Source organism: Lolium rigidum, chromosome 7 (assembly GCF_022539505.1).
Source record: "Lolium rigidum isolate FL_2022 chromosome 7, APGP_CSIRO_Lrig_0.1, whole genome shotgun sequence".
Lineage (NCBI taxonomy): Eukaryota > Viridiplantae > Streptophyta > Magnoliopsida > Poales > Poaceae > Lolium > Lolium rigidum.
In genome coordinates this window covers 354,266,292-354,285,019 of record NC_061514.1, presented here as the reverse complement: position 1 = coordinate 354,285,019, position 18,728 = coordinate 354,266,292, and positions in this window count along the sequence as shown.

Here is an 18,728-nt window from a genome sequence, read left to right as displayed (position 1 = left end):
TTAAGTCTTGGAAGTTGTTACTACTGTAGCAACATCTCCTTATCTTTATTTTATTGCATTGTTGTGCCAAGTAAAGTCTTTGATAGTAGGGTTGATACTAGATTTGGATTACTGCACAGAAACAGATTTCTTACTGTCACGAAATTGAGCAGCCCCGTCTGTAGGTAACTCAGAAAAATCTGCCAATTTACGTGCGTGATCCTCAGATATGTACGCAACTTTCATTAAATTTGAGCTTTTTCATCTGAGCAAGTTAAGTGCCCCAGAAAAATTCGTCTTTACGGACTGTTCTGTTTTGACAGATTCTGCCTTTTATTTCACATTGTCTGTTTTGCTTTGTTTGATGGATTTCTTTGTTCCATTAACTTTCAGTAGCTTTGTGCAATGTCCAGAAGTGTTAAGAATGATTATGTCACCTCTGAATATGTGAATTTTTGATTATGCACTAACCCTCTAATGAGTTTGTTTTGAGTTTGGTGTGGAGGAAGTTTTCAAGGATCAAGAGAGGAGGAGGATACAATATGATCAAGAAGAGTGAAAAGTCTAAGCTTGGGGATGCCCCCGTGGTTCATCCCTTCATATTTCAAGAAGACTCAAGCATCTAAGCTTGGGGATGCCCAAGGCATCCCCTTCTTCATCGACAACTTATCAGGTCACCTCTAGTGAAACTATATTTTTATTCAGTCACATCTTATGTGCTTTACTTGGAGCGTCTGTTTGTTTTTGTTTTTGTTTGAATAAACTCGGATCCTAGCATTCTTTGTGTGGGAGAAAGACACGCTCCGCTGTTTCATATGAACACTGGTGTTCTTAGCATTTACTTTTAATGTTCATGGCGAAGGTTGAAACTGCTTCGTTCATTGTTATATGGTTGGAAACAGAAAATGCTTCATGTGGTAATTGGTATATTGTCTTGAATAATTTGATACTTGGCAATTGTTGTGCTCAAATATATCATGTTTAAGCTCTTGCATCATGTACTTTGCACCTATTAATGAAGAACTACCATAGAACTTGTTGAAATTTGGTTTGCATGATTGGTCTCTCTAAGTCTAGATATTTTCTGGTGAAGTATTTGAACAACAAGGAAGACGATGTAAAGTCTTATAATGCTTACAATATGTTCATATGTGAGTCTTGTTGCACCGTTTATACTTGAGTTTGCTTCAAACAACCTTACTAGCCAAAGCCTTGTACTGAGAGGAAATACTTCTCGTGCATCCAAATCCTTGAGCCAAAATCCATGCCATTTGTGTCCACCATACCTACCTACTATGTGGTATTTCTATGCCATTCCAAAGTAAATTACTTGAGTGCTACCTTTAAAATTTCATTCCTTGTCTTTGCAATACATAGCTCATGGGAAAATAGCCTTAAAAACTATTGTGGTATTGAATATGTTGCTATGTATCTTATTTCTTATAAGTTGCTTTTTGAGCGGTAACCATGTTTCTGGGGACGCCATCAACTTTTTACACCTTTGTTGGATATCATGTGAGTTGCTATGCATGTTCGTCTTGTCTGAAGTAAGGGCGATTTTCATGATCAAATGGTTTGAGTATGCATATTGTTAGAGAAGAACATTGGGCCGCTAACTAAAGCCATGAATCATGGTGGAAGTTTCAGTTTGGACACCAATCCTCAATCTCTTATGAGAATATTATCTGTTGTTGAATGCTTATGCATTAAAGAGGAGTCCATTATCTATTTTCTATGTTGTCCCGGTATGGATGTCTAAGTTGAGAATAATCAAAAGCGAGAAATCCAATGCGAACTTTCTCCTTAGACCTTTGTACAGGCGGCATAGAGGTGCCCCTTTGTGACACTTGGTTGAAACATATGTTATGCAATGATAATCCATGTTAATCCAAGCTAATTAGGACAAGGTGCGAGCACTATTGATATTCTATGCATGAGGCTTGCAACTTATAAGATGTCTTATGCATAACACATATGAATTATTACTACCGTTGACAAAATTGTTTCTATGTTTACAAAATAAAAGCTCTAGCACAAAAATAGTAATCCATGCTTCCTCTCGCGAAGGGCCATTCTTTTACTTTATGTTGAGTCAGTTTACCTACTTCTTTCTATCTTAGAAGCAAACACTTGTGTCAACTGTGTGCATTAATTCCTACATACTTGCTTATTTGCATTCATCATATTACTTTGTGTTGACAATATCCATGAGATATACATGTTGAAGTTGAAAGCAACTACTGAAACTTATATCTTCCTTTGTGTTGCTTCAAAACTTTCTACTAAGAATTTATTGCTTTATGAGTTAACTCCTATGCAAGTCTTATTGATGCTTGTCTTGAAAGTACTATTCATGAAAAGTATTTGTTATATGATTCAGTTGTTTAATCATTGTCTTTACCATTGCTTCGAATCACTTCATTCACTTCATATGTTTTACAATAGTATTGATCAAGATTATGATAGCATGTCACTTCAGAAATTATCTTTGTTATCGTTTACCTACTCGAGGGCGAGTAGGAACTAAGCTTGGGGATGCTTGATACGTCTCAAACGTATCTATAATTTCTTATGTTCCGTGCTACTTTTATGACAGTACTCACATGTTTTATATACACTTTACATCATTTATATGCATTTTCCGGCACTAACCTATTAACGAGATGCCGAAGAGCCAGTTGTTGTTTTCTGCTGTTTTTGGTTTCAGAAATCCTACAAAAGAAATATTCTCGGAATTGGATGAAATCAACGCCCAGGGTCTTATTTTTCCACGGAGCTTCCAGAAGACCGAAGAGCATACGAAGTGGGGCCACGAGGTGGCCAGACCATAGGGCGGCGCGGCCTGGGAGGGGCCCGTGCCGGCCTATGGTGTGGGCCCCTCGAGCGCCCCCCGACTCTGCCCTTTCGCCTATAAAATCCCTCCGTCGCGAAAACCCTATTACCGAGAGCCACGATACGGAAATACTTCCAGAGACGCCGCCGCCGCCAATCCCATCTCGGGGGATTCAGGAGATCACCTCCGGCACCCTGCCGGAGAGGGGAATCATCACCGGAGGGCTCTACATCACCATGCCCTCCTCCGGATTGATGCGTGAGTAGTTCATCCTTGGACTATGGGTCCATAGCAGTAGCTAGATGGTTGTCTTCTCCTCATTGTGCTATCATGTTTAGATCTTGTGAGCTACCTATCATGATCAAGATCATCTATTTGTAATGCTTCATGTTGTGTTTGTTGGGATCCGATGAATATTGAATACTATGTCAAGTTGATTATCAATCTATCATACATATGTTGTTTATGTTCTTGCATGCTCTCCGTTGCTAGTAGAGGCTCTGGCCAAGTTGATACTTGTGACTCCAAGAGGGGGTATTTATGCTCGATAGTGGGTTCATGCCTCCATTGAATCTGGGACAGTGACAGAAAATTCTAAGGTTGTGGATGTGCTGTTGCCACTAGGTTAAAACATCAATGCTTTGTCTAAGAATATTTGTGTTGATTACATTACGCACCATACTTAATGCAATTGTCTGTTGTTTGCAAATTAATACTGGAAGGGGTGCGGATGCTAACCCCAAGGTTGACTTTTTAGGCATAGATGCATGCTTGGATAGCGGTCTATGTACTTTGTCGTAATGCCTCGATTAAATCTCATAGTAATCATCATGATATGTATGCATCTCTATTTGTCAATTGCCCAACTGTAATTTGTTCACCCAACATGCTATTTATCTTATGGGAGGGACACCACTAGTGAACTGTGGACCCCGGTCCATTCTTTTACATCTGAATACAATCTACTGCAATCATTGTTCTCTACTGTTCTTCGCAAACAAACATCATCTTCCACACTATACATTTAATCCTTTGTTTACAGCAAGCCGGTGAGATTGACAACCTCACTGTTACGTTGGGGCAAAGTATTTTGATTGTGTTGTGCAGGTTCCACGTTGGCGCCGGAATCCCTGGTGTTGCGCCGCACTACACTCCGTCACCAACGACCTTCACGTGACCCTTGACTCCTACTGGTTCGATAAACATTGGTTTCTTTCTGAGGGAAAACTTACTGCTTTGCGCATCACACCTTCCTCTTGGGGTTCCCGACGGACGTGTGCATCACGCGCCATCACATGCCAACAATCAATGTACATTGTAGTATCCAAAGTTTCTCGGCATCATTCCAACATGGAATTTTGTTTTGTTTATTACAATATGTATACTGTTTTGCAAGAATTAATATCGTAATTGTTAGTGATTTATATGTTTGTATTTTAGAAGACGTTTGCTTATGGTCGTGGAGAAATTTACCGAACTATCAAATCTATCTACTCCTACCTCAGACCCGATAAGTTTGTATTTTGTTTTCCGGTAAAAGTCTCGTGTATCCATGTACATTGACCTTTTCTTGTGAACCCTACGCAATGATTTGTGCAGAAGATGCATTTCGACTTGTCAAATCTACCATGTGGGGTCTTGGACAGAAGTAATTTGCATTTATTCCTCTCTTTGTGTAAACATCTTATTCCCCCAACGAAATCCACTGCCCGGTGGATTCGGGCGGTGGATTTGGTTGGGGAGGAGTGCTGTTGGGAAAGCGTAGGAGACGAGGAACTGATGACCCTTGTCCTTGGCGTTTCATATGTTTGCCTCCTCAGATCGGCCACTTCTTGCCACCGCTCCAGATTTATAGGGGGCAATGGCGTGGTTTGGTGGTTCGTGAATTGGGGCAGAGGAGTGGGGTTGGGAAAGCTTACGCGATGAACAGATGCCCTTGTCTTCTATTCGGGTTAGTTTGGTAGTTTCCCACGTTTGTCTGCTCCCAAAGGCCACTTCTTGCCATTCCACCGGATTTATAGGAGGGCGATGCGTAACTTACATTTCAATTCAGTTTCTGTCTCATAGAAAGCATTAGTCAAAAGTTTGGACGATGGCATGCCAACAATCAATGTACATTCTAGTTTCCAAAGTTTCTCGGCATCATTCCAACATGGAATTTTGTTTTGTTTATTGCAATATGTATATTGTTTAGCAAGAATTAATATTGTAATTGTGAGTGATTTATATGTTTTTATTTTAGAAGACGTTTGCTTATGGTCGTGGAGAAATTTACCGTACTATCAAATCTATCTACTCCTACCTCGGACCCGATAAGTTTGTATTTTGTTTTCCGGTAAAAGTCTCGTGTATCTATGTACATTGACCTTTTCTTCTGTGAACCCTACGCAATGATTTGTGCAGAAGATGCATTTCGACTTGTCAACTCTACCATGCGGGGTCTTGGACAGAAGTAATTTGCATTTATTCCTCTCTTAGTGTAAACATCTTATGCTCCCAACGAAATCCACTGCCCGGTGGATTCGGGTGGTGGATCTGGTTGGCGAGGAGTGCGGTTGGGAAAGCATAGGAGATGAGGAACTGATGGCTCTTGTCCTTGGCGTTTCATACGTTTGCCTCCTCACATCGGCCACTTCTTTCCACCGCTCCAGATTTATAGCGGGCGATGGCGTGGTTTGGTGGTTCGTGAATTGGGGCAGAGGAGTGAGGTTGGGAAAGCTTACACGATGAACAGATGGCCTTGTCTTTGTTTCGGTTTCGTTTGGTAGTTTCCCACGTTTGTCTGCTCCCAAAAGCCACTTCTTGCAATTCCACCGGATTTATAGGAGGGTGATGCGTAACTTACATTTCATTTCAGTTTCTCTCTCATAGAAAGCATTAGTCAAAAGTTTGGACGGTGGCATGCCAACAATCAATGTACATTGTAGTATTCAAAGTTTCTCGGCATCATTCCAACATGGAATTTTGTTTTGTTTATTACAATATGTATACTGTTTTGCAGGAATTAATATTGTAATTGTGAGCGATTTATATGTTTGTATTTTAGAAGATGTTTGCTTATGGTCGTGGATAAATTTACCGAACTATCATATCTATCTACTCCTACCTCGGACCCGATAAGTTTGTATTTTGTTTTCCGGTAAAAGTCTCGTGTATCTATAAACATTGACCTTTTCTTCTGTGAACCCTACGCAATGATTTGTGCAGAAGATGCATTTCGACTTGTCAACTCTACCATGCGGGGTCTTGGACAGAAGTAACTAGATAATACCCCGCGCGATTGCCGCGGGAAACATTGATATAAATTTAGGTCCACTCTACATATTCACTGTTCAAATTTGATTAGCCGCTACATATTCACTGAAAAAATGCTATACTGAATAAATATTGTTTGTGTCAACCATTTGTTTTGCATGCTACTATTCTAGGTAATTTTGGGTTCTAGCCACGAGCCCACCACCTGGCTCCGGGAAGCAAGACTTGGCGATGAGGAATTGAAGTCATGCGATGCTTCAATACTGGGACACACTAATCAGCTCACAATGAACATCTTGCAAGTTCTTGAGATCTTGTGTAACATTGAATGCATGGGAAGTTCGAGAGCGAGATGCCAATGACTCTTTTCTATGAAACCAAAATCGTAGGAAGACGAAGAGATTACGAAAAAATGTACAGCCCTGAGAATCCAAGTTGGTTTCTTTTGGATCTTGGTAATACTGTCTTTACACCACTTATATACATATCAAATGGGATATTTGTCAGTTAACAAAAACCTCTTTGACTGCTCACAAAAATTGAATAATTGTGTCAACAGGAAGTATGTAATCAAAAGGAAGAATTATCAACAATAATTACATAATTCTGTGTTTAACTGCCTGCTCCTACCATCAAATGAAGGAAGTTTGAGTAATTAAATAGATACCTCATGATGTTCCGTTCTCAGCTGTGGTCGTGCCAAACGAAATTTCAGGATATAAGTGCAGTGCAGGTTGATATCAATAAACAATTAGCTTTCAAACGTACGTCTTGGTATTCCTGTGTTGATTGGTGGTAGATACCTGACAATATAAGCACATAAAATGTTTCCTCGCAACTCAAAACTGTAGGATAGTTCCGATTTCTGAGATTATACGGTCAGCGGAGATATATTTTCCAGAGATAGGATACCAAATAAGATCTGTGCAAAAACAGTGCAATCCTGCAAAGAAAATGGAAGAGGAGATCCGACCGAGGATATTTTCAAGAGATGGGATACTAAATAAGGTCTGTGCAAAATCAGTACAATCCTGCAAAGAAAATGAAATAGGATACTAAATAAGATCTGTGTGAAATTAAAAGCAATCCTGCCAAAGAAATGGAAGAACTTGAGTTACCTCCCATGGAGGACAGAACGGGCTCCCTCAATATAATCGTTTAGAGCACATGTGGCACAACCATAAAAAATACCTTTGCGCAAAAGAATATAAGTTCTGGGACATGTGGTATACCTAGAATCCTGGATCGAGTCACATTTTGTTGCAGCCTCTAACTCAGGTACGGGGAGAGGAAGAGATCCTCCTCGCGTATGGTTTTATGCTTGTTTCTTCTTGGAGACGAAGGGCCGGACGGATGAACTCGCCGTGCATGATTTTTTGGGAATTTGAACGAAACTACGTATTAATTATTTGGGCAAGCCTCCATTTGGGATGAGAGACTGGGCGTACGTGCTGGTTAGTGCGGGTATTTTTTTTGAAGCTGAAAGGAACGACGAATAAAATGGTTGCCTGTAATTTTTTTGTGGCATGGCAAGTTTTGTGAGGTGTAAGGCTTGCATGACTTGGTAAGTTAGGATTGATCAAGGATGTTTGATGAGGTGGATAGGCTGCATGTGAAGAGAAATGGGATCACCTATTAAGAATAGAAAGATTTGCATTTATTCCTCTCTTTGTGTAAACATCTTATGCCCCCAATGAAATCCACTGCTCGGTGGATTCGTGCGGTGGATTTGGTTGGGGAGGAGTGCGGTTGGGAAAGCGTAGGAGACGAGAAACTGATGGCCCTTATCCTTGGCGTTTCATACGTTTGCCTCCTCACATTGGCCACTTCTTGCCACCACTCCAGATTAATAGGGGGCGATGGCGTGGTTTGGGGGCTCGTGAATTGGGGCAGAGGAGTGGGGTTGGGAAAGCTTACGCGATGAACAGATGGCCTTGTCTTCGTTTCGGGTTGGTTTGGTAGTTTCCCACGTTTGTCTGCTCCCAAAGGCCAGTTCTTGCCATTCCACCGGATTTATAGGAGGGTGATGCGTAACTTATATTTCATTTCAGTTTCTCTCTCATAGAAAGCATTAGTCAAAAGTTTGGACGGTGGCATGCCAACAATCAATGTACATTGTAGTATCCAAAGTTTCTTGGCATCATTCCAACATGGAATTTTGTTTTGCTTATTACAATATGCATACTATTTTGCAAGAATTAATATTGTAATTGTGAGTGATTTATATGTTTGTATTGTAGAAAACGTTTGCTTATGGTCGTGGAGAAATTTACCGAGCTATCAAATCTATCTACTCCTACCTCGGACCCGATAAGTTTGTATTTTGTTTTCCGGTAAAATTCTCGTGTATCTATGTACATTGACCTTTTCTTCTGTGAACCCTACACAATGATTTGTGCAGAAGATGCATTTCGACTTGTCAACTCTACCATGCGGGTTCTTGGACAGAAGTAATTTGCATTTATTCCTCTCTTTGTGTAAACATCTTATGACCCCAACGAAATCCACTGCCCGGTGGATTCGGGCGGTGGATTTGGTTGGGGAGGAGTGCGGTTGGGAAAGCATAGGAGACGAGGAACTTATGGCCCTTGTCCTTGGCGTTTCATACGTTTGCCTCCTCACATCGGCCACTTCTTGCCACCGCTCCAGATTTATAGGGGGCGATGGCGTGGTTTGGTGGTTCGTGAATTGGGGCAGAGGAGTGGGGTTGGGAAAGCTTACGCGATGAACAGATGGCCTTGTTTTCGTTTCGGGTTGGTTTGGTAGTTTCCCACGTTTGTCTGCTCCCAAAGGCCACTTCTTGCCATTCCACCGGATTTATAGGAGGGTGATGCGTAACTTACATTTCATTTCAGTTTCTCTCTCATAGAAAGCATTAGTCAAAAGTTTGGACAGTGGCATGCCAACAGTCAATGTACATTGTAGTATCCAAAGTTTCTCGGCATCATTCCAACATGGAATTTTGTTTTGTTTATTACAATATGTATACTGTTTTGCAAGAATTAATATTGTAATTGTGAGTGATTTATATGTTTGTATTTTAGAAGACGTTTGCTTATGGTCGTGGAGAAATTTACCGAACTATCAAATCTATCTACTCCTACCTCGGACCCGATAAGTTTGTATTTTGTTTTCCGGTAAAAGTCTCGTGTATCTATGTACATTGACCTTTTCTTCTGTGAACCCTACGCAATGATTTGTGCAGAAGACGCATTTCGACTTGTCAACTCTACCATGCGGGGTCTTGGACAGAAGTAATTTGCATTTATTCCTCTCTTTGTGTAAACATCTTATGCCCCCAACGAAATCCACTGCCCGGTGGATTCGGGTGGTGTATCTGGTTGGGGAGGAGTGCGGTTGGGAAAGCGTAGGAGACGAGGAACTGATGGCCCTTTTCCTTGGCATTTCATACGTTTACCTCCTCACATCGGCCACTTCTTGCCACTGCTCCAGATTTATAGGGGGCGATGGCGTGGTTTGGTGGTTCATGAATTGGGGCAGAGGAGTGGGGTTGGGAAAGCTTACGCGATGAACAGATGGCCTTGTTTTCATTTCGGGTTGGTTTGGTAGTTTCCCACGTTTGTCTGCTCCGAAAGGCCACTTCTTGCCATTCCACCGGATTTATAGGAGGGTGATACGTAACTTACATTTCAATTCAGTTTCTGTCTCATAGAAAGCATTAGTCAAAAGTTTGGACGGTGGCATCCCAACAATCAATGTACATTGTAGTATCCAAAGTTTCTTGGCATCATTCCAACATAGAATTTTGTTTTGTTTATTACAATATGTATACTGTTTTGCAGGAATTAATATTGTAATTGTGAGCGATTTATATGTTTGTATTTTAGAAGACGTTTGCTTATGGTCGTGGAGAAATTTACCGAACTATCAAATCTATCTACTCCTACCTCGGACCCGATAAGTTTGTATTTTGTTTTCCGGTAAAATTCTCGTGTATCTATGTACATTGACCTTTTCTTCTGTGAACCCTACGCAATGATTTGTGCAGAAGATGCATTTTGACTTGTCAACTCTACCATGCGGGGTCTTGGACAGAAGTAACTAGATAATACCCCGCGCGATTGCTGCGGGAAACATTGTTATAAATTTAGGTCAACTCTACATATTCACTGTTCAAATTTGATTAGCCGCTACATATTCACTGATAAAATGCTAAACTCAATAATAATGTTTGTGTCAACCATTTGTTTTGCATGCTACTATTCTAGGTAATTTTAGGTTCTAGCCACCAGCCCACCACCTGGCTCCGGGATGCAAGATTTGGCGATGAGGAATTGAAGTCATGCAATGCTTCAATACTGGGACACACTAATCAGCTCACAAAGAACATCTTGCAAGTTCTTGAGATCTTGCGTAACATTGAATGCATGGGAAGTTCAAGAGCGAGATGATAATGACTCTTTTCTATGAAACCAAAACGTAGGAAGACGAAGTGATTACGAAAAAATGTACATCCCTGAGAATCCTAGTTGGTTTCTTTTGGATCTTGGTAATACTATCTTTACACCACTTATATACATATCAAATGGGATATTTGTCAGTTAACAAAAACCTCTTTGACTGCTCACAAAAATTGAATAATTGTGTCAACAGGAAGTATGTAATCAAAAGGAAGAATTATCAACAATAATTACATAATTCTGTGTTTAACTGTCTGCTCCTGCTATCAAATGAAGGAAGTTTGAGTAATTAAATAGATACCTCATGCTGTTCCGTTCTCAGCTGTGGTCATGCCAAACGAAATTTCAGGATATAAACCGTGCAGTGTAGGTTGATATCAATAAACAATTAGCTTTCAAACGTATGTCTTGGTATTTCTGTGTTGATTGGTGGTAGATACCTGACAATATAAGCACATAAAATGTTTCCTCGCAACTCAAAATTGTAGGATAGTTCTGATTTCTGAGATTATACGGTCAGCGGAGATATATTTTTCAGAGATAGGATACCAAATAAGATCTGTGCAAAAACAGTGCAATCCTGCAAAGAAATTGGAAGAGGAGATCCGACCGAGGATATTTTCAAGAGATGGGATACTAAATAAGGTCTGTGCAAAATCAGTACAATCCTGCAAAGAAAATGGAATAGGATACTAAATAAGATCTGTGTGAAATTAAAAGCAATCCTGCCAAAGAAATGGAAAAACTTGAGTTACCTCCCATGGAGGACAGCATGGGCTCCCTCAATACAATAGTTTAGAGCAAATGAGGCACATCCATAAAAAATAGATTTGCGCAAAAGAATATAAGTTCTGGGACATGTGGTATACCTAGAATCCTGGATCGAGTCACTTTTTGTTTCAGCCTCTAACTCAGGTACGGGGGAGAGGAAGAGATCCTCCTCGCGTATGGTTTTATGCTTGTTTCTTCTTGGAGACGATGGGTCGGATGGATGAACTCGCCGTGCAAGATTTTTCGGGAAGCTGGACGAAACTACGTATTAATTATTTGGGCAAGCCTCCATTTGGGATGAGAGACCGGGCCTACGTGCTGGTTAGTGCGGGTATTTTTTTTGGAAGCTGAAAGGAACGACGAATAAAATGGTTGCCTCTAATTTTTTTGTGACATGGCAAGTTTTGTGAGGTGTAAGGCTTGCATGACTTGGTAAGTTAGGATTTGTCAAGGATGTTTGATGAGGTGGATAGGAAGCATGTGAAGAGAAATGGGATCACCTATTAAGAATAGAAAGATTTGCATTTCTTCCTCTCTTTGTGTAAACATCTTATGCCCCCAACGAAATCCACTGCCCGGTGGATCCGGGCGGTGGATTTGGTTGGGGAGGAGTGCGGTTGGGAAAGCGTAGGAGACGAGAAACTGATGGCCCTTGTCCTTGGCGTTTCATATGTTTGCCTCCTCACATCGGCCACTTCTTGCCACCACTCCAGATTAATAGGGGCGATGGCGTGGTTTGGTGGTTCGTGAATTGGGGCAGAGGAGTGGGGTTGGGAAAGCTTACGCGAAGAACAGATGGCCTTGTCTTCGTTTCGGGTTGGTTTGGTAGTTTCCCACGTTTGTCTGCTCCCAAAGGCCACTTCTTGCCATTCCACCGGATTTATAGGAGGGTGATGCGTAACTTACATTTCATTTCAGTTTCTCTCTCATAGAAAGCATTAGTCAAAAGTTTGGACGGTGACATGCCAACAATCAATGTACATTGTGGTATCCAAAGTTTCTCGGCATCATTCCAACATGGAATTTTGTTTTGTTTATTACAATATGTATACTGTTTTGCAAGAATTAATATTGTAATTGTGAGTGATTTATATGTTTGTGTTTTAGAAGACGTTTGCTTATGGTCGTGGAGAAATTTACCGAACTATCAAATCTATCTACTCCTACCTCGGACCCGATAAGTTTGTATTTTGTTTTCCGGTAAAATTCTCGTGTATCTATATATATTGACCTTTTCTTCTGTGAACCCTACGCAATGATTTGTGCAGAAGATGCATTTCGACTTGTCAACTCTACCATGCAGGTTCTTGGACAGAAGTAATTTGCATTTATTCCTATCTTTGTGTAAACATCTTATGCCCCCAACGAAGTCCACTGCTCGGTGGATTCGGGCAGTGGATTTGGTTGGGGAGGAGTGCGGTTAGGAAAGCGTAGGAGACGAGAAACTGATGGCCCTTGTCCTTGGCGTTTCATACGTTTCCCTCCTCACATTGGCCACTTCTTGCCACCACTTGAGATTAATAGGGGGCGATGGCGTGGTTTGGTGGTTCGTGAATTGGGCCAGAGGAGTGGGGTTGGGAAAGCTTACGCGATGAACAGATGGCCTTGTCTTCGTTTCGGGTTGATTTGGTAGTTTCCCACGTTTGTCTGCTCCCAAAGGCCACTTCTTGCCATTCCACCGGATTTATAGGAGGGTGATGCGTAACTTACATTTCATTTCAGTTTCTCTCTCATAGAAAGCATTAGTCACAAGTTTGGACGGCGGCATGCCAACAATCAATGTACATTGTAGTATCCAAAGTTTTTCGGCATCATTCCAACATGGAATTTTGTTTTGTTTATCAGAATATTTATACTGTTTTGAAAAAATTAATATTGTAATTGTGAGTGATTTATATGTTTGTATTTTAGAAGACGTTTGCTTATGGTCGTGGAGAAATTTACCGAACTATCAAATCTATCTACTCCTACCTCGGACACGATAATTTTGTATTTTGTTTTCCGGTAAAAGTCTCGTGTATCTATGTACATTGACCTTTTCTTCTGTGAACCCTACGCAATGATTTGTGCAGAAGATGCATTTCGACTTGTCAACTCTACCATGCGGGGTCTTGGACAGAAGTAATTTGCATTTATTCCTCTCTTTGTGTAAAAATCTTATGCCCCCAACGAAATCCACTGCCCAGTGGATTCGGGCGGTGGATTTGGTTGGGGAGGAGTGCGGTTGGGAAAGCGTAGGAGACGAGGAACTGATGGCCCTTGTCCTTGGCATTTCATATGTTTGCCTCCTCACATCGGCCACTTCTTGCCACCGCTCCAGATTTATAGGGGGCGATGGCGTGGTTTGGTGGTTCGTGAATAGGGGCAGAGGAGTGGGGTTGGGAAAGCTTACGCGAAGAACAGATGGCCTTTTCTTCGTTTCGGGTTGGTTTGGTAGTTTCCCACGTTTGTCTGCTCCCAAAGGCCACTTCTTGCCATTCCACCGGATTTATAGGAGGGTGATGCGTAACTTACATTTCATTTCAGTTTCTCTCTCATAGAAAGCATTAGTCAAAAGTTTGGACGGTGACATGCCAACAATCAATGTACATTGTGGTATGCAAAGTTTCTCGGCATCATTCCAACATGGAATTTTGTTTTGTTTATTACAATATGTATACTGTTTTGCAAGAATTAATATTGTAATTGTGAGTGATTTATATGTTTGTATTTTAGAAGACGTTTGCTTATGGTCGTGGAGAAATTTACCGAACTATCAAATCTATCTACTCCTACCTCGGACACGATAATTTTGTATTTTGTTTTCCGGTAAAAGTCTCGTGTATCTATGTACATTGACCTTTTCTTCTGTGAACGCTACGCAATGATTTGTGCAGAAGATGCATTTCAACTTGTCAACTCTACCATGCGGGGTCTTGGACAGAAGTAATTTGCATTTATTCCTCTCTTTGTGTAAACATCTTATGCCCCCAACGAAATCCACTGCCCGCTGGATTCGGGTGGTGGATCTGGTTGGGGAGGAGTGCGGTTGGGAAAGCAGAGGAGATGAGGAACTGATGGCCCTTGTCCTTGGCGTTTCATATGTTTGCATCCTCACATAGGCCACTTCTTTCCACCGCTCCAGATTTATAGGGGGGTGATGGCGTGGTTTGGTGGTTCGTGAATTGGGGCAGAGGAGTGGGGTTGGGAAAGCTTACGCGATGAACATATGGCCTTGTCTTCGTTTCGGGTTGGTTTGGTAGTTTCCCACGTTTGTCTGCTCCCAAAGGCCACTTCTTGCCATTCCACCGGATTTATAGGAGGGTGATGCGTAACTTACATTTCAATTCAGTTTCTCTCTCATAAAAAACATTAGTCAAAAGTTTGGACGGTGGCATGCCAACAATCAATGTACAATGTAGTATCCAAAGTTTCTCGGCATCATTCCAACATGGAATTTTGTTTTGTTTATTAGAATATGTATACTGTTTTGCAAGAATTAATATTGTAATTGTGAGTGATTTATATGTTTGTATTTTAGAAGATGTTTGCTTATGGTCTTGGAGAAATTTACCGAACTATCAAATCTATCTACTCGTACCTCGAACCCGATAAGTTTGTATTTTGTTTTCCGGTAAAAGTCTCGTGTATCTATGTACATTGACCTTTTCTTCTGTGAACCCTACGCAATGATTTGTGCAGAAGATGCATTTCGACTTGTCAACTCTACCATGCGGGGTCTTGGACAGAAGTAATTTGCATTTATTCCTCTCTTTGTGTAAACATCTTATGCCCCCAACGAAATTCACTGCCCGGTGGATTCGGGCGGTGGATTTGGTTGGGGAGGAGTGCGGTTGGGAAAGTGTAGGAGACGAGGAACTCATGGCCCTTGTCCTTGGCGTTTCATATGTTTGCCTCCTCACATCGGCCACTTCTTGCCACCGCTCCAGATTTATAGGGGGCGATGGCGTGGTTTGGTGGTTCATGAATTGGGGAAGATGAGTGGGGTTGAGAAAGCTTACGCGATGAACAGATGGCCTTGTCTTCGTTTCGGGTTGGTTTGGTAGTTTCCCACATTTGTCTGCTCCCAAAGGCCACTTCTTGCCATTCCACCGGATTTATAGGAGGGTGATACGTAACTTACATTTCAATTCAGTTTCTCTCTCATAGAAAGCATTAGTCAAAAGTTTGGATGATGGCATGCCAACAATCAATGTACATTGTAGTATCCAAAGGTTCTCGGCATCATTCCAACATGGAATTTTGTTTTGTTTATTACAACATGTATATTGTTTTGCAAGAATTAAAATTGTAATTGTGAGTGATTTATATGTTTTTATTTTAGAAGACTTTTGCTTATGGTCGTGGAGAAATTTACCGAACTATCAAATCTATCTACTCCTACCTCGGACCCCGATAAGTTTGTATTTTGTTTTCCGGTAAAAGTCTCGTGTATCTATGTACATTGACCTTTTCTTCTGTGAACCCTACGCAATGATTTGTGCAGAAGATGCATTTCGACTTGTCAACTCTACCATGCGGGTTCTTGGACAGAAGTAATTTGCATTTATTCCTCTCTTTGTGTAAACATCTTATGCCCCCAACGAAATCCAATGCTCGGTGTATTCGGGCGGTGGATTTGGTTGGGGAGGAGTGCGGTTGGGAAAGTGTAGGAGACAAGAAACTGATGGCCCTTGTCCTTGGCGTTTCATACGTTTGCCTCCTCACATCGGCCACTTCTTGCCACCGCTCCAGATTTATAGGGGGCGATGGCGTGGTTTGGTGGTTCGTGAATTGGGGCAGAGGAGTGGGGTTGGGAAAGCTTACGCGATGAACAGATGGCCTTGTCTTCGTTTCGGGTTGGTTTGGTAGTTTGCCACGTTTGTCTGCTCCCAAAGGCCACTTCTTGCCATTCCACCGGATTTATAGGAAGGTGATGCATAACTTACATTTCATTTCAGTTTCTCTCTCATAGAAAGCATTAGTCAAAAGTTTGGACGGTGGCATGCTGATACGTCTCAAACGTATCTATAATTTCTTATGTTCCATGCTACTATTATGAAAATACTCACATGTTTTATATACACTTTACATCATTTATATGCATTTTCCGGCACTAACCTATTAACGAGATGCCGAAGAGCCGATTCTTCGTTTTTCTGCTGTTTTTGGTTTCAGAAATCATACAAAGGAAATATTCTCGGAATTGGATGAAATCAACGCCCAGGGTCTTATTTTTCCACGGAGCTTCCAGAAGACCGAAGAGCATACGAAGTGGGGCCACGAGGTGGCCAGACCATAGGGCGGCGCCGCCTGGGAGGGGCCCGCGCCGGCCTATGGTTTGGGCCCCTCGAGCGCCCCCCCGACTCTGCCCTTTCGCCTATAAAATCCCTCCGTCGCGAAAACCCTATTACCGAGAGCCACGATACGGAAATACTTCCAGAGACGCCGCCGCCGCCAATCCCATCTCGGGGGATTCAGGAGATCGCCTCCGGCACCCTGCCGGAGAGAGGAATCATCACCGGAGGGCTCTACATCACCATGCCCGCCTCCGGATTGATGCGTGAGTAGTTCATCCTTGGACTATGGGTCCATAGGAGTAGCTAGATGGTTGTCTTCTCCTCATTGTGCTATAATGTTTAGATCTTGTGAGCTGCCTATCATGATCAAGATCATCTATTTGTAGTGCTACATGTTGTGTTTGTTGGGATCCAATGAATATTGAATACTATGTCAAGTTGATTATCAATCTATTATACATATGTTGTTTATGTTCTTGCATGCTCTCTGTTGCTAGTAGAGGCTCTGGCCAAGTTGATACTTGTGACTCCAAGAGGGAGTATTTATGCTCGATAGTGGGTTCATGCCTCCATTGAATCCGGGACGATGACGGAAAGTTCTAAGGTTGTGGATGTCTCTGTTGCCACTAGGGATAAAACATCAATGCTTTGTCTAAGGATATTTGTGTTGATTACATTACGCACCATACTTAATGCAATTGTCTCGTTGTTTGCAACTTAATACTTGGAAGGGGTGCGGATGCTAACCCGAAGGTGGACTTTTTAGGCATAGATGCATGCTTGGATAGCGGTCTATGTACTTTGTCGTAATGCCCTGATTAAATCTAATAGTAATCATCATGATATGTATGCATCTCTATTTGTCAATTGCCCAACTGTAATTTGTTCACCCAACATGCTATTTATCTTATGGGAGAGACACCACTAGTGAACTCGTGGACCCCGGTCCATTCTTTTACATCTGAATACAATCTACTGCAATCATTGTTCTCTACTTGTTCTTCGCAAACAAACATCATCTTCCACACTATACATTTAATCCTTTGTTTACAGCAAGCCGGTGAGATTGACAACCTCAGCTGTTACGTTGGGGCAAAGTATTTTGATTGTGTTGTGCAGGTTCCACGTTGGCGCCGGAATCTCCGGTGTTGCGCCGCACTACACTCCGTCACCAACGACCTTCACGTGGCCCTTGACTCCTACTGGTTCGATAAACCTTGGTTTCTTTCTGAGGGAAAACTTACTGCTGTGCGCATCACACCTTCCTCTTGGGGTTCCCAACGGACGTGTGCATCACGCGCCATCAACCACCAAACCACGCCATCGCCCCCCTATAAATCCAGAGCGTTGGCAAGAAGTGGCTGATGCGAGAAGACAAATATGCAAAACTACCATAACAACAGAAACCAATGCGAAACGTCAAGGATAAGGGCCATGTGTTCCTCGTCGCCTACGCTTCCCAGACCCAACTCCTTCTCCCAACCAAATCCACCGTGCGGTGGATTTCGTTGGGGGAAGAAGATGTTTACACAAAAATATAGAAAATGAAAATGAAAATTACTTCTATCCAAGAGCCACATGGTAGAGTTGACAAGTTGAAAAGAAACTTTTGTGTAAACATCATCTAGGAAATTCATTGCATAGGGTCCAAGCAAGAAAAGGTGAAACTACATATATACACCATGATTTTTACCCAAAAAGAGCACAAGCTCATCGGATCCGAGGTAGGAGTAGGTAGGTTTGATAGTTCAGTAAATTCTCCACAGCCACAAGCAAACGGTCATCCAAAATCCAAACCTATAAATCACTTATAATTACAATATTAATTATTGTAAAATAGTAAAAATACAAGAATAAACGAAACCAAATTATGTGCTGAGATGACGCCGAGAAATTTCGGATACCACAATGCACATTGTTTGCTGCCATACCACCGCCCAAACGTTTGACTTGTGCTCTCTACGAGTGATGAACTTGATCTGAAACGGAATGCAAGTCACAAACCACCAAACCACGCCATCGCCCACCTATAAATCCGGAGCATTGGCAAGAAGTGGCCGATGAGAGCAGACATACATGCGAAACTACCAGCACAATAGAAACCAATGTGAAACGCAAGGACAAGGGTCATCTGTCCCTCATCGCCTACGCATTCCCAACCCAACTCCTCCTCCCAACTAAATCCACCGA